Here is an 18,398-nt window from a genome sequence, read left to right on the forward strand (position 1 = left end):
TTTACCAAAGAAACAATTTCAGCAGGCCACGTTTTCCTCCTTTTCAAATGCAACTTGCATTTCAACTTGTAGGTTAAATAATATCTACCTCTTAATTCATTAACTTCGTTGGAATGAAAATCTAGGCTATGACTAGTAGGAAAGGGTAAGGACTCCAAATGTTTTACTATTTTTATTTTACTTAAAGTTCCCATCAGGAGCCCTGTGGTATTTCCTCCCCTAACCTTTCCTATCACCTAACTTCAGTTGCCATGTTGATCGAGGAAACTATGCTTGCTGTGGCTTGAGAAAAATCAAGGCCCCAATCTAAACACTTCACATTATATGTCTCAAAACATCACTATGTACCTCGTGAATATGTACAATTATTATTTGTCAATGAAATAAATAAAATTTAAAAAAGAAATTAACCAAAAGAGAATATAAGAAGGATGTTGAAATTCTTTGTTAAAAATAAACAGGCTGGGCACGGTGGCTCACCCCTGTAATACCAGCACTTTGGGAGGGCGATGTGGGAGGATCACCTGAGGTCAGGAGTTCAAGACCAGCCTGACCAACATGGAGAAGCCCCATCTCTACTAAAAATACAAAATTAGCCAGGCATGGTGGTGCATGCCTATAATCCCAGCTACTCAAGAGGCTGAGGCAGGAGAATTGCTTGAACCCAGGAGGCAGAGGTTGCAGTGAGTCAAGATCACGCCATTGCACTCCAGCCTGGGTAACAGGAGTGAAACCCTGTCCCAAAAATAAATAAATAAATAAATAAATAAATAAATAAATAAATAATAATAAATGGGGAAGAATGGGGAAAAAAATCCCTACTAATTTTTTTCCCTTATTTGTTATAGAACTATACAGGTTTTTTTTCCTTAAGTTGGGTTTTTTAATTTATATATTTTATTTATTTATTTGGTTTTTTTAATCAGCTAACTTTAAGATTCATTATTTATATTTTGCCAGGAATTTTTCCATATAACCTAAATGTCAAACTTATTGATATAAATAATATATAATATCCTCATTCTATTCTTTGTATTGTGAAATAAGCTCTTTATAATGTCATAAAACAAATAAACATCTCAAAGAAAGTCAGGTAATGACCTGGACTTTTTTTGAATCAAGCCAGGCACAGTGGTCATACCTGCAATAACAGCACTATGGGAGGCTAAGGCAAGCAGATCTCTTGAGCCCAGGAGTTCAAGATCAGCCTGGGAAACATAGCAAGACCTCGTCTCTATAAAAAATTAAAAATTAGCTGGGCCCAGCTACTTAGGAGGCTGAGACAGGAGAACTGCTTGAGCCCAGGAGTTCAAGGCTGCAGTGAGCCCTGATTGCACCACTGCACTCCAGCCTAAGGTGACAGACCAAGACTGTCTCAAAAAAAAAAAAAAAAATTGCATCAAATTTACTCATAAGTAAGAAACCAGCAAGCTTGAGAAGGCCAATTCCATGGAATTAGGGCTCCTTGTGTGTATACATGAACATGTGTAAATTTCTGCATCTGTCAATTCAGTAACTGGCCAAAGTGCCCCAGCTCAGCAGTTCTCTTGATAGAAAATGTCAACACAGGTTGGGCGTGGTGGCTCAAGCCTGTAATCCCAGCACTTTGGGAGGCAGAGGTGAGTGGATTCCCTGAGGTCAGGAGTTCGAGACCAGCCTGGCCAACATGGTGAAAACCCCATGTTCACTAAAAATACAAAAAATTAGCCAGTGTGGTGGCGCACGCCTATAATCTCAGCTACTGGGGAGGCCGAGGCATGAGAATTGCTTGAAACCAGGAGGCGGAGGTTGCAATGAGCCGAGATCGTGCCACTGCACTCCAACCTGGGCAACGAGAGTGAAACTCTGTCTCAAAAAAAAAAAAAAAGAAAAGAAAAGAAAAAGAAAATGTCAACACAGAGCACTAAGGTTTGAAACCTAAGAATCTCACACTGGCCTCAAAGCACAAGTAGAGTCAAGTAGCTGGTCCAAGTAGCTGCCTCTGTTCATTCTATTTAAAGCATTATTTTTTAAATCCTGCCTTTGGTGGGAGAATCATACACATACATTGACTATGTCAATGATCACCTTTCCCTGATGCCATCAAGGATGCAGAGAAAAAGAAATGTGGACACATTGTCTGTGAAAACCACCTCTTATTAGAAGCTGATTACCTTCCTGGGGGAGGTAGGTGAGGGAAATTAAGAACATAGATTTGGGGAAAATTCAAAGGATTAGCAGGGGAGCAAGACTTGGGCTCTAACTCTAGGACATAGTGCTGATTTAGACAAGGTAAGATTTCTGTCTGAACCACGAAAACAACAAAATCTGATCATCAGTCTGAAATCCATCTCTTTAAGAGGTTTTAAAGATTCTTCCAGAAATTTGACTAAGTTTTCATTTTACAACAAACACCTGTTCACATGAAGCCACTCTCCCTCCCTTTCCCCCCATAGTTCATGCTATTCCTTGACCCCTCTCAACACTCTCTCCACACTGGGACCCTGCACAGGCTGTTTGACGTAGCCACTGCCGCCTGTCACCAATCCCCCTCTGCCTATCCTCCAGGTCTCAGAACGCCATTTAATCTCCAAGAAACCTTCCCGCTAGTCCCCTCCTGACTCAGATTATGTTAGGTCCTCTTGTTTTTATTTATTTATTTTTTGGAGATGGGGTCTTGTTCCGTTGCCCCAGCTAGAGTGCAGTGACGCCATCTTGGCTCACTGTAGCCTCAACCTCCCAGGCCTAAGCAATTCTCTCACTGCAGCCTCCCAAGTAGCTGGGACTATGGGTGCGTGCCAGCACCCCCAGCTAATTTGTTTATTTTCCAGTAGAGAATGGGATGACAATGTTTAAAATTTTTGTAGAGACGGGTCTCATTATGTTGCCCAGGTGGGTCTTGAACTCCTGGGCTCAAGTGATCCTCTCACCCTGGCCTCCCTATGTGCTGGGATTGCAGGCATGAGCCATTCTGGCTAGCCTAGGTTTTCTTTTTCTTTTTTTTTTTTTTTTAGATAGAGTCTCACTCTTTTGCCCAGGCTGGAGTGCAGTGGCGCGATCTCAGCTCACTGCAACCTCCGCCTCCCAGGTTCAAGCAATTCTCCTGCCTCAGCCTCCTGAGTAGCTGGGATTACAGGCGCCCGCCACCACGCCAAGCTAATTTTTGCATTTTTAGTAGAGATGGGGTTTCACCATGTTGGTCAGGCTGGTCTCGAACCCCTGACCTCGTGATCCACCCACCTCGGCCTCCCAAAGTGCTGGGATTACAGGCATGAGCCACCGCGCCCGGCCGGTTTTCTTGTTTTAAACTCTTAAGTCCTTACAATTCTTCATCAGCCCACTCATTGCTCCGTTAATATATTATTTAATATCTTCTGTGACTACTAAAGTAACCCTGTGGGGACAGCAATCCTTTCTGTCCTAATTACTTCTTAATTATGCTGCATCTAGCACAGAGCCTAGCACAGAGTCTAGCACAGAGTCTGCCACAGAGCAGGTGCTCAAAAAATGTTTGTTAGTGGATTTACTTGTATCCCTACAGATCATATACTATCACCTATAGGGTCTCATAACGTGGAGGTTTTGCAAATGTTAAAATCTGTCTCAATCAGGCAAATGTGGCTTAGGGAATCATGCCCATTCTGTGGCATTAACTCTCAAGATGCTATTTTTCTGCACATTTAACATGAACATGGATTTGGACTCTGCTCTCACAGATAAATGAACGAGTCATTCTGGGACATAGCATGGGGCATTTTCATTGCGAACTCCTACCCGCTGAAGGGAATCTTGAATAAGTGTCTGATTCTGGGATCTTATGTCTGGAAGACTGCTCCATTATCTCACATAGGCTATTCTGAGTGCCAGCGCCCACTATTTACAAGGTCCTTGGGGTGCTCATCTCAAGACCATCATATGAAGTCACCAAAAAAAAAAAAGGTTTTCTTTCAGTATTAGAAAACTAAATTCTGGCTGGGTGCGGTGGCTCATGCCTGTAATCCCAGCACTTTGGGAGGTTGAAGTGGGCAGATCACTTGAGGTCAGGAGTTTGAGACCAGACTGGCCAATATGGTGAAACTCTGTCTCGACTAAAAATACAATAATTAGCCAGGTGTGGTGGTGCGTGCCTGTAGTCAGTCCCAGCTACTCGAGAGGCTGAGGCAGGAGAATCACATGAACCCGGGAGGCGGAGGTTGCAGTGAGCCGAGATCGTGCCACTGCACTCCAGCCTGGGCGATAATGTGACTTCGTTTCAAAAACAAAAACAAAAAAACAAAAAAAGAAACCTAAATTCTTTCTTTGGTAAGCACAGACTTCTTACTAATCAGCTACTCATCAGACTATGCATTTCTTACCCTTAAAAATTGAACCCTTTTAAAAGAAAAAAGAAAAAAAAATTTGTATTGTGTGAAAACGAGGTAGGGAATACTTAATGCTAGTCATCTGGGGATTATCAGAGAAATGCTGTATTTCACCAGACCTGTTTGCATTAAGGTGCGCTGAATTTCAGACATGTTAAACTGTGTGTGTGAAGGGCGGGGGGCCGCATTCTACAGTTGATGATGTGCAGTAGCGCTGCAGGAAGGACCCACTGCCAGACATTTTCATGAAATCAGTATTAAAAGCGTTTCAGTGAAATCATTCAAATATACCTCTGTCATTCTTTTTGGCAGTGGGAGTCCTCTAAGGACATTTGTACTTAACAAACATACAGGGCACTCTGGCCTAGTAAATTAAACAAACACAACAAGAATATGTTTGTAAAAAGAAAAACAAAGTGGGGTGGCAAGGGTTAGCATTTTGATGTTGCTATGTGATGTTCACCCACTTTTCTCTGCCCCTGGGTTATGTGCATTTGAGTCATGGTGAAGATGAAGCCAACTTACCAAACCTCCTCAGTGAGCCAAGGATTGCTGATCTCTGCTGGGTGACCTGAGGCAGAGTCTCCTTCCAAGGCCTCCGTTACCTAAGCTGTGAAATGAAAAAGATAACAGATATGACCCAAAGACCGGTATTGAGAAGTCCAAAGTTAGTGATGACTAAATGGAACTGGGGGAGGGGGTGAGAAAAAGGAACATGGTGTTTTACTATTATCACAGGCCGTTGTGTGTGCCTGGAACTGCAAGGGAAGCTACATAACCAGGCAATATGGGAAATCTCCCCTGGCCCACATATACATGGAGAAAATAGGTCACATCATTTTGCCAGCTCTGCAAGACTACTCCGTTTCATATTAATTAAAGGACACTCAAGGAAAGAAAATCTTACTATGACAAAGAGAGAAAGGAGAGCCTCACGCCTGTAATCCCAGCACTTTGGGAGGCCGAGGCAGGAGCATCACTTTAAGCCCAGGAGTTTGAGACCAGCCTGGGCAATAGAGGGAGATCCCATCTCTACAAAAAATTTAAAATTAGCTGGGCGCCCATGGTCCCAGCTTGTTAGGGGAAGCTGAAGCGAGAGGATCACTTGAGCCTAGGAGTTCTGAGGCTGCAGTGAGCTATGATCATGCCACTGCACTCCAGCCTGGGAAACAGAATGAGATCCTGTCTTTTTTTTTTGAGACAGAGTCTCCCTCTGTCACTCAGGCTGGAGTGCAGTGGCATGATCTCAGCTCACTGCAACCTCTGTCTCCCAGGTTCAAGTGATTCTCCTGCCTCAGCCTCCCAAGTAGCTGGGACTACAGGGCCGCCCCACCATGCCCAGCTAACGTTTTGTATTTTTAGTAGAGACGGGGTTTCACCATGTTGGTCAGGCTGGTCTCGAACTCCTGACCTCATGTGATCCACCCGCCTCAGCCTCCCAAAGTGCTGGGATTACAGGTTTGAGCCACTGCACCTGGCAAGTAAATACTTTTGATTAGCTACGTTCAGTGTAGAAGATTTTATTATACTACTGTTCCACCAAGAATAAATAAAGCTGCGACAAATGTCTCATTCCTGTGATCCCCTCCAAGAAAGACTACAACATACCTCTTGGATAAGAAAATACTGGGCTCTGCTAACTCCTGCAGTCCAGCTCAGTAATCATTGGTTCCAAAGTTCTTCCCAACGCAATGGCCAAATTAACTAAGGTTGAGCTTCTGATTAACATACAGTACTGGAAGGAACTTTGACCCACAGAAACCTGGCATTTGACTTGCTTCTCTGAGTTCAACCTGTGTCACGAGTGCCTGTTTCAAGGGTAATAAAGGACCTGGCTGTTTGCTTACAGCAAATGGAGGTGGTGCCATGTCATTATACAGCTTTTACCTCTCCTGTCCACCTAACCCTTGGCAAAGAAAGTTTGCAGCCCACACACCAGTGTTTGGAGTGATAGAATGAAAAAGGGTATGAATTTCCAAAATGAAAAGCACCTAAGTTCTACCTGGCATTCCGGCTAAATGTTAGCTGCTTAAGAAACATGAATATGGTACCAAGATCAAAGTGACCAGAGTGGAGATCAGGTGTTTGAGCAGGTGCACATTATAACCATCCAGATTCTGCCTCAGTGAACGAAATGCTGTCTCTGCTGTGTTCCCTTTTAGTGGCATGTTATAAAACAGGAATCAGATGCAAGGAACAGACCACAGTACCTGAGAGTTCATGTCCCTTCCTGTTCTAAGATATATAGTGCCCCTCCCTGCCCTGCCAAATTCATAAATTCGAGTTCTAACCCCTAGTATCTCACAATGTGACTACATTTGGAGACAGGGTCTTTAAACGGGTAATTAAGATTAAGTGACGTCATGCGGATGGGCCCTAATGCAATATGACCAGTGTCCTTATAAGAAGAGGAAATTCGGCCAGGCGCGGTGGCTCACCCTTGTAATCCCAGCACTTTGGGAGGCCGAGGCAGGCGGATCACAAGGTCAAGAGATTGAGACCATCTGGACAACATGGTGAAACCCTGTCTCTACTAAAAATACAAAAATTAGCCAGGCGTGGTGGTGCACACCTGTAATCCCAGCTGCTAGGGAGGTTGAGGCAGGAGAATCGCTTGAACCCAGGAGGCGGAGGTTGCAGTGAGCTGAGATTGTGCCACTGCACTCCAGCCTGGGCAACAGAGTGAGACTCTGTCTCAAAAAAAAAAAAAAAAAAAAGAAGAAGAGGAAATTCAGACACAGACAACACAGACCAAGGGACGACCATGTGAGGGCACAATGAGGGCAGCCATCTGCAAGCCAGGCAGAAAAGCCTCCAGGTAAACCAACTCTGCTGTCACCTAGATGTTGGACTTCCAGCCTCCACAACCATGAGAAAATAAATGTCTGCTGTTGAAGCCACTTGGCCCACGGTATTTTGTTATGGTAGCCTCAACAAAGAAATACACTGCCCCTCCCCACATCCCCCAACCTCATCTCCAGGGACCAGATGAGTCACAGATGAGTAAGGAGGTCAAGGGCATGATAATCAGAGTGGATTAACTGTGCAATTAATCAGTGGTAAACAGGAGAGCACATGCTCTATCCACAGGTATCAAATTCAAAAAACTTAAAATACTATGAGGCCATACAAAAGATGGCCATGGCTTGATGATGCCCTTCAGGTTGCAATTCCTGGGCTAAACCATTACAGTATGATATTTAAAAACACCCACTATTAATGCTTTCAACAAATATGAAATGAATACCTCCTACAGGCCAGGCCCTATGCCAGGCAATGGCAACAGCAGTGGTGAATATGAATATGTTCTATGCCTTTGCGGTATTGTAGTCTGAATAGTGAGTCCAGGTGCTGAGCTAGGTTAGAATGTCAAGTTGAGAAGACAAAGTCACTGCCCTCCAGGAGGGTACAGATTAGTGGGGCAAAGAGTTGGGACAAGACATTATAAAACAACGTGACACCAGCTCTAATCCACAAGGGGCCCTGGAAGCTGGGAAGAAGATGATCCCACATCTGTGTGGGCTAATCAGGGAAGATGTGAGCCAAGTCCTCAAGGATGAATAACAGTTTACCCGGCAGACACGTCTGAAAGACAAGAGGGCATTTTCCAGACAGAACAGTCAGTTCCTGGTGCAGGGACATGAGAGTGTACAGATCTCTGGAGATCAACAATGAGCTGAGCACAGCCAGGGTGAAGGTAGGCAGGGGAGAGCAACAGGATGTGCCGCTGCCAAGGCAAGGAACCAGGAGCCCACATTTGATTGCCGAGGGAGCCATCGGAGAATTTTAATCAGGAAGGTGACATCACCAGAACTGCATGTTAGAAGGATCACAATGCAGAGAAGGGCTAAAGACAGGGCGACCTGTCAGGAGACAATGAAGGCAGGAAACAGACATAGGGAGGCCTGCCAGTCAGGGTCAGTCGTTATGGCATTCAGCTGCAGCCACGGGTGACACTGCCCAAGGGCATTATGTACAGGGAAAGAGAAGCCCTGGCTTTTAAATCTGAGTACATATTACTTTTTTTTTTTGAGACAGCGTTTTGCTCTTGTCACCCAGGCTGTAGTGCAATGGTGCTATCTCAGCTCACTGCAACCTCTGCCTCCTGGATTCAAGGGATAATCCTGCCTCAGCTTCCCCAGTAGCTGGGAATACAGGCACGTGACACCATGCCGGCTAATTATTGTATTTTTAGTCAAGACAGGGTTTCACCATGTTGGCCATACTGGTCTTAAACTCCTGAGCTCAAGTGATCTGCCCAACTCAACCTCCCAAATTGCTGGGATTACAGGCATGAGCCATTTCGCCCAACCTGGGTACATATTATTTTGATCAATGAGAAAATTAGTTTCTTAAGAAACTTTTAATTTCACTTATCCTCATCAGGAAACTAACCTCACTCATTCTTTTTAATCAATCAAAAGCCACACGTGACTGTATCTCAGTTTCTTTCTTTCTTTCTTTTTCTTTTTTTTTTTTTGTTTTGAGATGGAGCCTCGCTCTGTCGCCCAGACTAGAGTGCAGTGGCGCAATCTGCAACCTCCGCCCCCTGGGTTCAAGTGATGCTCATGCCTCAGCCTCCTGAATAGCTGGGATTACAGGCACGTACAACCATGCCCAGCTAATTTTGTATTTTTAGTAGAGACGGGGTTTCGCCATGTTGGCCAGGCTACAGGCGTGAGCCACCACGCCTGGCCAGTACCTCAGTTTCCCTCTTATTTTCCTCAGTCTGTAAGGATAATAATAGCACTTCCCTTATAGGGAGGATTCCTTAAGTTAAATAATACAAGTATGTAGGTGCGATAATTTTTTTTTTTTTTTTTTTTTTTGAGATGAAGTCTCGCTCTGTGGCCCAGGCTGGAGTACAATGGCATGATCCCGGCTCACTGCAACCTACGCCTCCCAGGTTCAAGCAATTCTCCTGCCTCAGCCTCCCAAGTAGCTGGGATTACAGGTGTGCGCCATCATGCCCGGCTAATTTTTTTTTTTTTTTTTTTTTTTTTTGGAGACGGAGTCTTGCTCTGTCTCCCAGGCTGGAGTGCAGTGGCACAATCTCAGCTCACTGCAACATCTGCCTCCCAGGTTCAAGCAATTCTCCTGCCTCAGCCTCCTGAGTAGTAGGCATGTGCTACCACACCTGGCTAATTTTTGTATTTTTAGTAGAGACAGGGTTTCACCATGTTGGTCAGGCTGGTTTCAAACTCCTGACCTCATGATCCGCCCACCTCAGCCTCCCAAAGTGCTGGGATTACAGGCATGAGCCACCAAGCCCAGTAATAAATGTTAAATACAGCAGAAATAAACATTAAAGAACAAACGGGAAAGTAATGATTATTCAGTTAATGACAGTTCTCCCTCTCCGTGCATATTAGCCAGAGGATAACGACCACTACAGCCACAAAGGGTCAAACCCAACAGAATTGTCTTGGAATGAAGCTGGGTTTGATTTCCTTACATCTCTCCCAAATTCTCACACGGTCTACACAAGAACATAAGTTTTGTGCATGATCATTACTTTAAAGTTACAAAATGCTTGTGTCAGGTAAAATGTTTTCAAGGATTAAAGATTAAAGGGGATGTGGGGTCTTCAAGGGGAGACTGACTGCAGAGGGGCATGAGAAAACTTTCTAGAGATGTTAGTTCCTACATCTTGATGGGGCAGTGGCTTCACAGCTGGATACATGTGTTAAAAGTCACCACTGAAAATGTGTGAAGTTTATTATATGTAATTTTTTTTGAGACAAAGTCTCACTCTGTTGCCCAGGCTGGAGTGTAGTGGTGTGATCTCAGCTCACTGCAACCTCCTCCTCCTGGGTTCAAGTGATTCTCCTGCCTCAGCCTCCAGAGTAGCTGGGACTATAGGTGCCCAGCACCATGTCCAGCTAATTTTTGTATTTTTAGTAGAGACAGAGTTTCACTATGTTGGCCAGGCTGGTCTCAAACTCCTGACCTCAAGTGATCCGCCCACCTCAGCTTCCCAAAGTGCTGGGATTACAGGCGTGAGCCACTGTGCCTGGCCCTATCATATGTAAATGATACCTTAATAAAGATTGAACGGACAGAAGATGGAGGAATATGGGATTCAAGGGGAAATGGGTATTTATATTCCAGAGAAGCCAAAAATAGGTGTGCATGAAGAAACTCGTCTTAAAACTTTTAATTTCCAAAATCATTCTCTCTCTGAATAGATGAAACTGTCAAGGAATGCAAACAAACAAAAAACAAAAAAGAAAAGAAAAAAAGAAAAAAAAACTTCCTTATGCAATAAACATTTTGAAAAATTTAGACATCTTTCCCTTCATTATCCTGTAGCTAACGAACAGCACTTTTTTACCCCTAGGTTCACTGGACAAGCTGCCCTCTTGTGGTTCTGATATATTTCCTGAGCACAAAAGTGGGCTGTTGTGAGGCTGTGTAGGCAGCAAGCCCAGCCTGCCCACAAATATTTGTCAAGGTAACTGAGAGTGAATGTTCTGACCTGCTTCTACACGAGAGGTATACACATCACTATGGGCTTGGGTCACAGTTTTAAAAGAATGAAGAAAATATGGTGGCCACAAAATACATGTGGTTTGAGGGTGACAAATTCAAAAGACAATTTAATCTCTATTTACATTGCCACTTAATTTTAAGGCACTTTAGTACATACTTTCACTTTTGCAAAGTAGAATCAGCATATCAGACGCAAGCACGTCTCAAACAAGGTCAGGGCAAAGAAAGCAGAACTGGAAGCTCCAATTCTACCATCTGTGAATATATTCAATATTCCCAAGATATCTTTGTATAAAGAAAGAAAACAGGCCGGGCGTGGTGGCTCACGCCTGTAATCCCAGCACTTGGGAGGCCAAGGTGGGCGGATCACGAGGTCAGGAGATCGAGACCATCCTGGCTAACACGGTGAAACCCCGTCTCTACCGAAAATACAAAAAATTAGCCGGGCGTGGTGGTGGGCGCCTGTAGTCCCAGCTACTCGGGAGGCTGAGGCAGGAGAATGGTGTGAACCTGGGAGGCGGAGCTTGCAGTGAGCCAAGATCGCGCCACTGCACTCCAGCCTGGGCGACAGGGCGAGACTCCATCTCAAAAAAAAAAGAAAGAAAACAACAAAACAAAGCAAACAAATAGTACCTAATAAAAACAACCTGCATTTTATTAATATTGGCAAGCAGAATCCAGGTCTCTAAAGGAAATACACAAGGAAGACAGAAAGAGGGAGGAGGGGAGAATCAAATAGCGTACTTTTCTTCCTTCCTGCCTGCCTCCCTCCCTCTCCCTCTCTCTCTCTCTCTCTCTCTCTCTCTCTCTCTCTCTCTCTCTCTCTCTTTCTGAGTCTCGCTCTGTTGCCCAGGCTGGAGTATAGTGGTGGGATCTCAGCTCATTGCAGCCTCCGCCTCCCGGGTTCAAGCGATTCTCCTGCCTCAGCCTCCCAAGTAGCTGGGATTACAGGAACCTGCCACCACATCCAGCTAACTTTTGTATTTTTAGTAGAGACAGGGTTTCACTATGTTGGCCAGGTTAGTCTTGAACTCCTGACCTCAAGTGATTCACCCACCTTGGCCTCCCAAAATGCTGGGAATTACAGGTATGAGCCACTGCATAGCCACAGCACAATTTTCAAAAGTTACACTAAAAGAAGATAAAAGATGACACAGGCATCAACTCAAAAACTGGAAACATTTAATCTTCAAGGGAGCAATCCATCTTTATACAAGACCTTTTTTAAAAGAAAAATATAGAGGCCCTAAGATTTTTTTAAAGATAAGGATTTAGGGGCTAGGTGCAGTGGCTCACACCTGTAATCCCAGCACTTTGGGAGGCTGAGGCAGGCAGATCACGAGGTCAGGAGATGGAGACCATCCTGGCTAACATGGTAAAACCCCGTCTCTACTAAAAATACAAAAAATTAGCCGGGCGTGGTGGCAGATACCTGTAGTCCCAGCTAATCGGGAGGCTGAGGCAGGAGAATCGCTTGAACCCGGAAGGTGGAAGTTGCAGTGAGCTAAGATCATGCCACTGCACTCCAGCCTGGGCGACAGAGTGAGACTTCGTTTCAAAAAAAAAAAGAAAATAAATAATAAAAAACAAAAAGATAAAGGATATAAATAAAAATAGGCTATGTATGTCAACTGTTGACATGTTAAAAATTCATCTAGTCCAGATCCTGCAGTATCAGGTGGGCAAAATTAATTTGAACCAGGGGTAGACTCATTTCTGTATATGGCTGCCAAATCCATCTTCTGATAGATCAATCTTTCTTTTTAAACACGGTCACATCACTTCCCTTCTCAAAACCCTCCAATGGCATCTCCTCACACTTGGAATAAAATCCAGAGTCCTTCCCGAGGTTCCCTCTAGGAGCCTGCATAAAGTGGCTTGGCTGTGCTCCATGCCCTGCTGTTCATTCTCCATCAACCTCACAGTGGCCTTCTGGCCGTTCCTTCAACTCACCAGCTCATCCTCTCCTCCTGCCCTGGCACTCACTGTCGCCCCCACCCGGAATTTCCTTTCCCAGCCTCTACCCCACCCCCCATCCTAGCTCTCTTCCTGACTGAATTCAGGTCTTGGCTCAAATGCCAACTCCTCCAAGAAGTCTTCTCTGACCACTTTTTTTTTTTTCTTGAGATGGAGTCTCGCTCTGTCACCCAGGCTGGAGTGCAGTGGCACAATCTCGGCTCACTACAAACTCTAGCTCCAGGTTCAAGTGATTCTCCTGCCTCAGCCTCCCGAGTAGCTGGGACTACAGGTGTGTACCACCACGCCCCACTTCTGATTGCTTTTTTTTTCCTTTTTAAATATGCAATGCTTTGTGAATTGATTATTCTTTTAAAAGCGTTCTCCAGTCACCAACCGTATACTCTTTTTTCCTCTTCCCTATTTTTATTTCTTTTCTTTGCACATATTATTATCTGAAATTGCATTATGTTTTTTTGTTTGATTTTTGAGACAGAGTCTCACTCTGTCACCCAGGCTGGAGTGCAGTGGCATGGTCTCGATTCACTCCAACCTCAGCCTCCTAGGTTCAAGCAATTCTCCTGCCTCAGCCTCCCAAGTAGCTGGGATTACAAGCGCACGCCACTATGCATGGCTATTTTTTGTATTTTTAGTAGAGACGGCATTTCACCATGTTGGCCAGGCAGGTCTCAAACTCCTGACCTCAGGTGATCTGCCCACCTCGGCCTCCCAAAGTGCTGGGATTACAGGTGTGAGCCACTGCGCCGGCCAATTATATATTCATTTTTATCACTTTTCACTATCTATCTGCCCCACTAAAATATGAGCTCCATGATAAGGGACTTTTTCTTCTTCACCAAGGCATTCCCAGCTCCTAACGCAGGGTCTGGCACTAGTCAATACTCAATATTTGAGAAATAAAATATCCCCTGCTTGGAGAGATAATAAGCCCTTAATCAAACTTGTTCCAACACTATTACTATCAACAAGCTAAAAAGCCCATGTCTTTTACTTGAATTCAGAGTGCTGAACGGTGGTTGACCAGCAACCTCTGCGAAGAAGTTCTTTGAGATCAGAGACATCTGAAGGTAAAATAGGGCCTTCGTTGTAAGATGAGCCAGCCAGTCCTTTTGTCCTGAAACCGAGTACACAAGTGCAGAGAGGTCACCTGGTTTCTCCAAGCTCACATAGAAATGGTGAACATCAGGAGACGCGGGACCACTTAAAGCATGCACAGTCCCATATTCATCTCCGCGACCCCAGGACTCAGCACGGTGCCTGGTACAAAGAATGCACTTGGCGGAATTGCGCCCAGGGAACGAATGTTCTCTAAGGGCTCATTAAACTGAACTGCACTTCCTCTCATTACTGTCCCAACGATAACTCCCTATCCGAGAACCATTTCCAGTCACTTGAGTCATGTGTCATTACTTCCTGTCCTCTGTCCTTTTAAAGTGCAATTTGACAACATACCAGGCACAATAGTAACATCTGGGGGCTGCTTTGCTTCTAACGTAAGTCAAATAGGCCAGCATGGAAAACACCTAGGAAAAAAGTGGGATATGCAAAGCAAACTTCAAAAAAAAGACAAAAGCTGCTGGGCTAGCCACGGTGTCACGAATGAAGTCTCCAGTGGCTTCATCGTAACAAGTAAGTTTACTTTATGAAAGCTCACACCTGCAGTGGTGCCTTCTGTTCTCAGCACTTTATATGTATGATCTCATTGAATTCTTTCCAAGATGTACACCTCACCTGTAAGAGGCACCACAACCCTGAAAAACCAAGTAATTTTTAGAAATAATTCAGCATTCTTTCTGATTGCTCTAGAGGAAGAACAAAATTTTAAAGAAATAATTTAGCAGCAAAATCCTATTTTCCCCTTCCTTCCTTCCTTCCTACTTTCCTTCCTTCCCCCCATCTCTCTCTCTCTTTTCTTTCTCTCCCTCTTTCCCTTTCTTCCTTTTTTTTTTTTTTTTTTTTTACAGAATCTCCCAGGCTTCAGTGCAGTGGCGTGATCTCGGCTCGCTGCAACCTCCAACTCCCGGGTTCAAGTGATTCTCCTGCCTCAGCTTCCTGAGTAGCTGGGACTGCAGGCACGTGCCACCACACTCAGCTAATTTTTGTTTATTTCTTTTGTTTTTGAGATGGAGTTTCCCTCTTGTCGCCCAGGCTGAAATGCAACGGTGCGATTGTGGCTCACTGCAACCTCCACCTCCCTGGTTCAAGCGATTCTCCTGCCTCAGCCTTCCCAGTAGCTGGGATTACAGGCACCCGCCACCATGCCCAGTTAATTTTTTGTATTTTTACTAGAGATGGGGTTTCACTATGTTGGACAGGCTGGCCTTGAACTCCAGACCTCAGGCAATCCACCTGCCTCAGCCTCCCAAAGTACTGGGATTACAGACGTGAGCCACCGCACCCGGCTTGATTTTTGTATTTTTAGTAGAGAAGGGATTTTGCCATGTTGCCCAGGCTGGTCTCGAACTCCTGGCCTCAAGTAATCCATCCATCTCAGCCTCCAAAAGTGCTGGGATTACAGGGGTGAGTCACCACACCCAGCCCCTCCCTTTCTAGTTTCTAATGAGACTCTCTACAGACTTCATTTCTTCCCCTATGTCTGAGTGTCCATTCGCTCTGCTGAAGAAATAGTGATGTGTGTAATCAAGGAATGCTGCCCGAGATGAGTGGTATTAAGCAATATAGGGTACGTGCAACATATTATCTTTCTAAAATCTGAAATGTTCTGGATTCTAAAGCACATCTGACCCAATGGGTTTCGACAAGGATGTCTCATTTACATTAATGCAGAGAAGTAACTTGCCCACATCACACACCACACCTAGTAACTGGCAACGCTAGGACTGCCATCAGGCAGCCTAATTCTGCAGGCCATGCCTGCGGCCGCCACGCCATCCTACCTCTCTCATGAATGATGGGAATGTGATCTGAAAGTCAGTAATTGCCTCAACTGTTTTTCTGATGTGGGTCCCAGAAATAGAATTCGGCAAGATGAACGGCCAACGTGGCCTTGTGCTGTCACCTGTGAAGGCGATTTGGACCAGCGATGACTCCAGCTGAGTTAGGGCACAGCACAGCTGACTTCCCAGAAGTCATGGCTGCTCCCAGGAAAATGGCATCCAGAGGTTTGAAGATCAAAACTTTTGCCTCCCTGAACATCCTCCACAGGAGCCTCTGGGAAACGTCGAGGCCAACCTGCTAGAGACCTGAAAAGATCTTTTTTTTTTTTTTTTTTTTGAGACAGAGTCTCGCTCTCTCGCCCAGGCTGGAGTGCAGTGGCGTGATCTCGGCTCACTGCGACTTCTGCCTCCTGGGTTCTCACGCCTCAGCCTCCTGAATAGCTGGGATTACAGGCGTGCACCACTGCATCTGGCTTATTTTTGTATTTTTAGTAGAGACTGGGTTTCACCACGTTGGCCAGGCTGTTCTCCAACTCCTGACCTCAAGTGATCCGTTCACCTCAGCCTCCCAAAGTGCTGGGATTACAGGCTAAGCCACCGCACCCAGCCTAATACTTTTTGTTTGTTTGTTTGTTTTTGTTTTTTTGAAATGGAGTCTGGCTCTGTCACCCAGGTTGGAGTACAATAACGCAGTCTTGGCTCACTGCAACCTGTTTCCCAGGTTCAAGCAATTCTCCTGTCTCAGCCTCCCCAGTAACTGGGATTACAGGTGCATGCCACCATGCCCAGCTGACTTTTTATATTTTTAGTAGAGGTGGGGTTTCACTATGTTGGCCAGGCTGGTCTTGAACTCCTGGCCTCAAGTGATCCACCCGCCTTGGCCTCCCAAAGTGCTGTAATTACAGGCATGAGCCACCGTGCCCGGCCAATACATTCTTTTTAAAATTACACTATGAGGGTCGGGCGTGGTGGGTCACGCCTGTAATTCCAGCACTGTGGAAGGCCAAGGCAGGAGGATCACAATCACACCACCGCACTCCAGGCTGGGTGAAAAAGTGAGACTCTGTCTCAAAAATAAAGTAATTACGGTTTTTGCTATTACTTTTAATGGCAAAAACCACAATTACTTTTGCACCAACCTAATACATTCTTTTTGAGGTTATACTATGAGGGCCAGACACAGTGGCTCATGCCTGTAATACTAGCAGTTTGGGAAACTGAGGCAGGAGGATCAGTTGAGCTCAGGAGTTCTAGACCAGCCTGGGCAATATGGCGAAATCCTGTCTCTACAAAAAATACAAAAATTCACCGGGTATGGTGGTGCACGCCTGTAATCCCAGCTACTTGGGAGGCTGAGGTGGGAGAATCACCTGAGCTCAGGATGCAAAGGTTGCAGTGAGCTGAGTTTACGCCACTGCACTCCAGCCTGGGCAACAGAGAGAAACCTTGTCTCAAAAAAATATATATATACATATACATTTACACAATGAGGTGGGATGAGGAGCTGAAGATGGGGTGTCAGCATGAGAATGTGTGTTGGGGGCATGTGGCAGGGAGTTGTGCACATGTAAAAGTGTATGCTCATTAAAAATTGAATTTTCCCTTGGGAGGCCGAGACGGGCGGATCACGAGGTCAGGAGATTGAGACCATCCTGACTAACACGGGGAAACCCCGTCTCTACTAAAAAATACAAAAAACTAGCTGGGCGAGGTGGCGGGCGCCTGTAGTCCCAGCTACTCGGGAGGCTGAGGCAGGAGAATGGCAGGAACCCGGGAGGCGGAGCTTGCAGTGAGCTGAGATCCGGCCACAGCACTCCAGCCTGGGCGACAGAGCGAGACTCCGTCTCAAAAAAAAAAAAAAAAAAAAAAATTGATTTTTCCCTAATGTCCAGAATGCAGAGCAATTATAATTTGTGCTTCAACTTTTCTCTCCCCTAAATTCATTATTGGTGGAAATAAAAGATGCTGATCATTTGGGCCCACAGTGTACTTACTTGGCTAAGTTCTTGGGGTTACCTCCATTCTTCAGATCTCAGTTCAAATGTCAATTCCTCAGGGAAGACTTCCCCAATGCCCAAAGTAGACTGTCCCACCCTTTAATTCTCACCCACATCTTGGTGTACACTTTCCCTTTGGGCACTCATCATGGCTTCTAATTAAATACTCCTGGCTTTCTTTGTTCACTGACTGGCTGTTCCTACTAGACTGTAATTTCCTTGAGGACAGTACTGTAAGTATTTGCTCATCTGTGTCCCCAGCACGGAGCATAGCACCTGCCACATCCTAGTAGCTACATAAATATTTGTTGAGCTGGCTGGGTGCGGTGGCTCATGCCTGTAATCTCAGCACTTTGGGAGGCCGAGGTGGGTGGATCACCTGAGGTCAGGAGTTGAAGACCAGCCTGGCCAACATGGTGAAACCCCGTCTCTACCAAAAATCCAAAAATCAGCTGGGCGTGGTGGCAGGCACCAGTAAGTAATCCCAGCTACTTGGGATGCTGAAGCAGGAGAATCGCTTGAACCCGGGAGGCGGAGGTTGCAGTAAGCCAAGGTGGCACCACTGCACTTCAGCCTGGGTGACAAGAGCAAAACCCCGTCTTAAAAAAAAAAAAAAAAAAAGAAAGAAAAAAAGTTGTTGAGTGAATGAATGCATACGTGAGTCTAGAGTTTCACAATAAAAAATCAGAGATTCC

The 18,398-nt window shown here is 45.2% G+C and overlaps 1 protein-coding gene across 22 annotated transcripts in view; it reads right to left on the reverse strand.

Moving 5' to 3' along the window:
- Positions 1-18,398, reverse strand: part of RBM47 (RNA binding motif protein 47) — a 206,579-nt gene that overhangs the window by 115,829 nt on the left and 72,352 nt on the right. For 19 of the 22 annotated variants that reach the window (XM_078003300.1, XM_078003278.1, XM_001095125.5 and 16 more), the window contains one exon: positions 4,866-4,950. The gene's annotated coding sequence lies outside the window, so the exon portion shown is untranslated. Of the gene's footprint in view, positions 1-4,865; positions 4,951-5,948; positions 6,029-18,398 lie in introns of those variants that run through there. The other 3 variants (XM_078003301.1, XM_078003280.1, XM_028848403.2) reach the window with 1 other exon arrangement.

Source organism: Macaca mulatta, chromosome 5 (assembly GCF_049350105.2).
Source record: "Macaca mulatta isolate MMU2019108-1 chromosome 5, T2T-MMU8v2.0, whole genome shotgun sequence".
NCBI classification, from domain to species: domain Eukaryota; kingdom Metazoa; phylum Chordata; class Mammalia; order Primates; family Cercopithecidae; genus Macaca; species Macaca mulatta.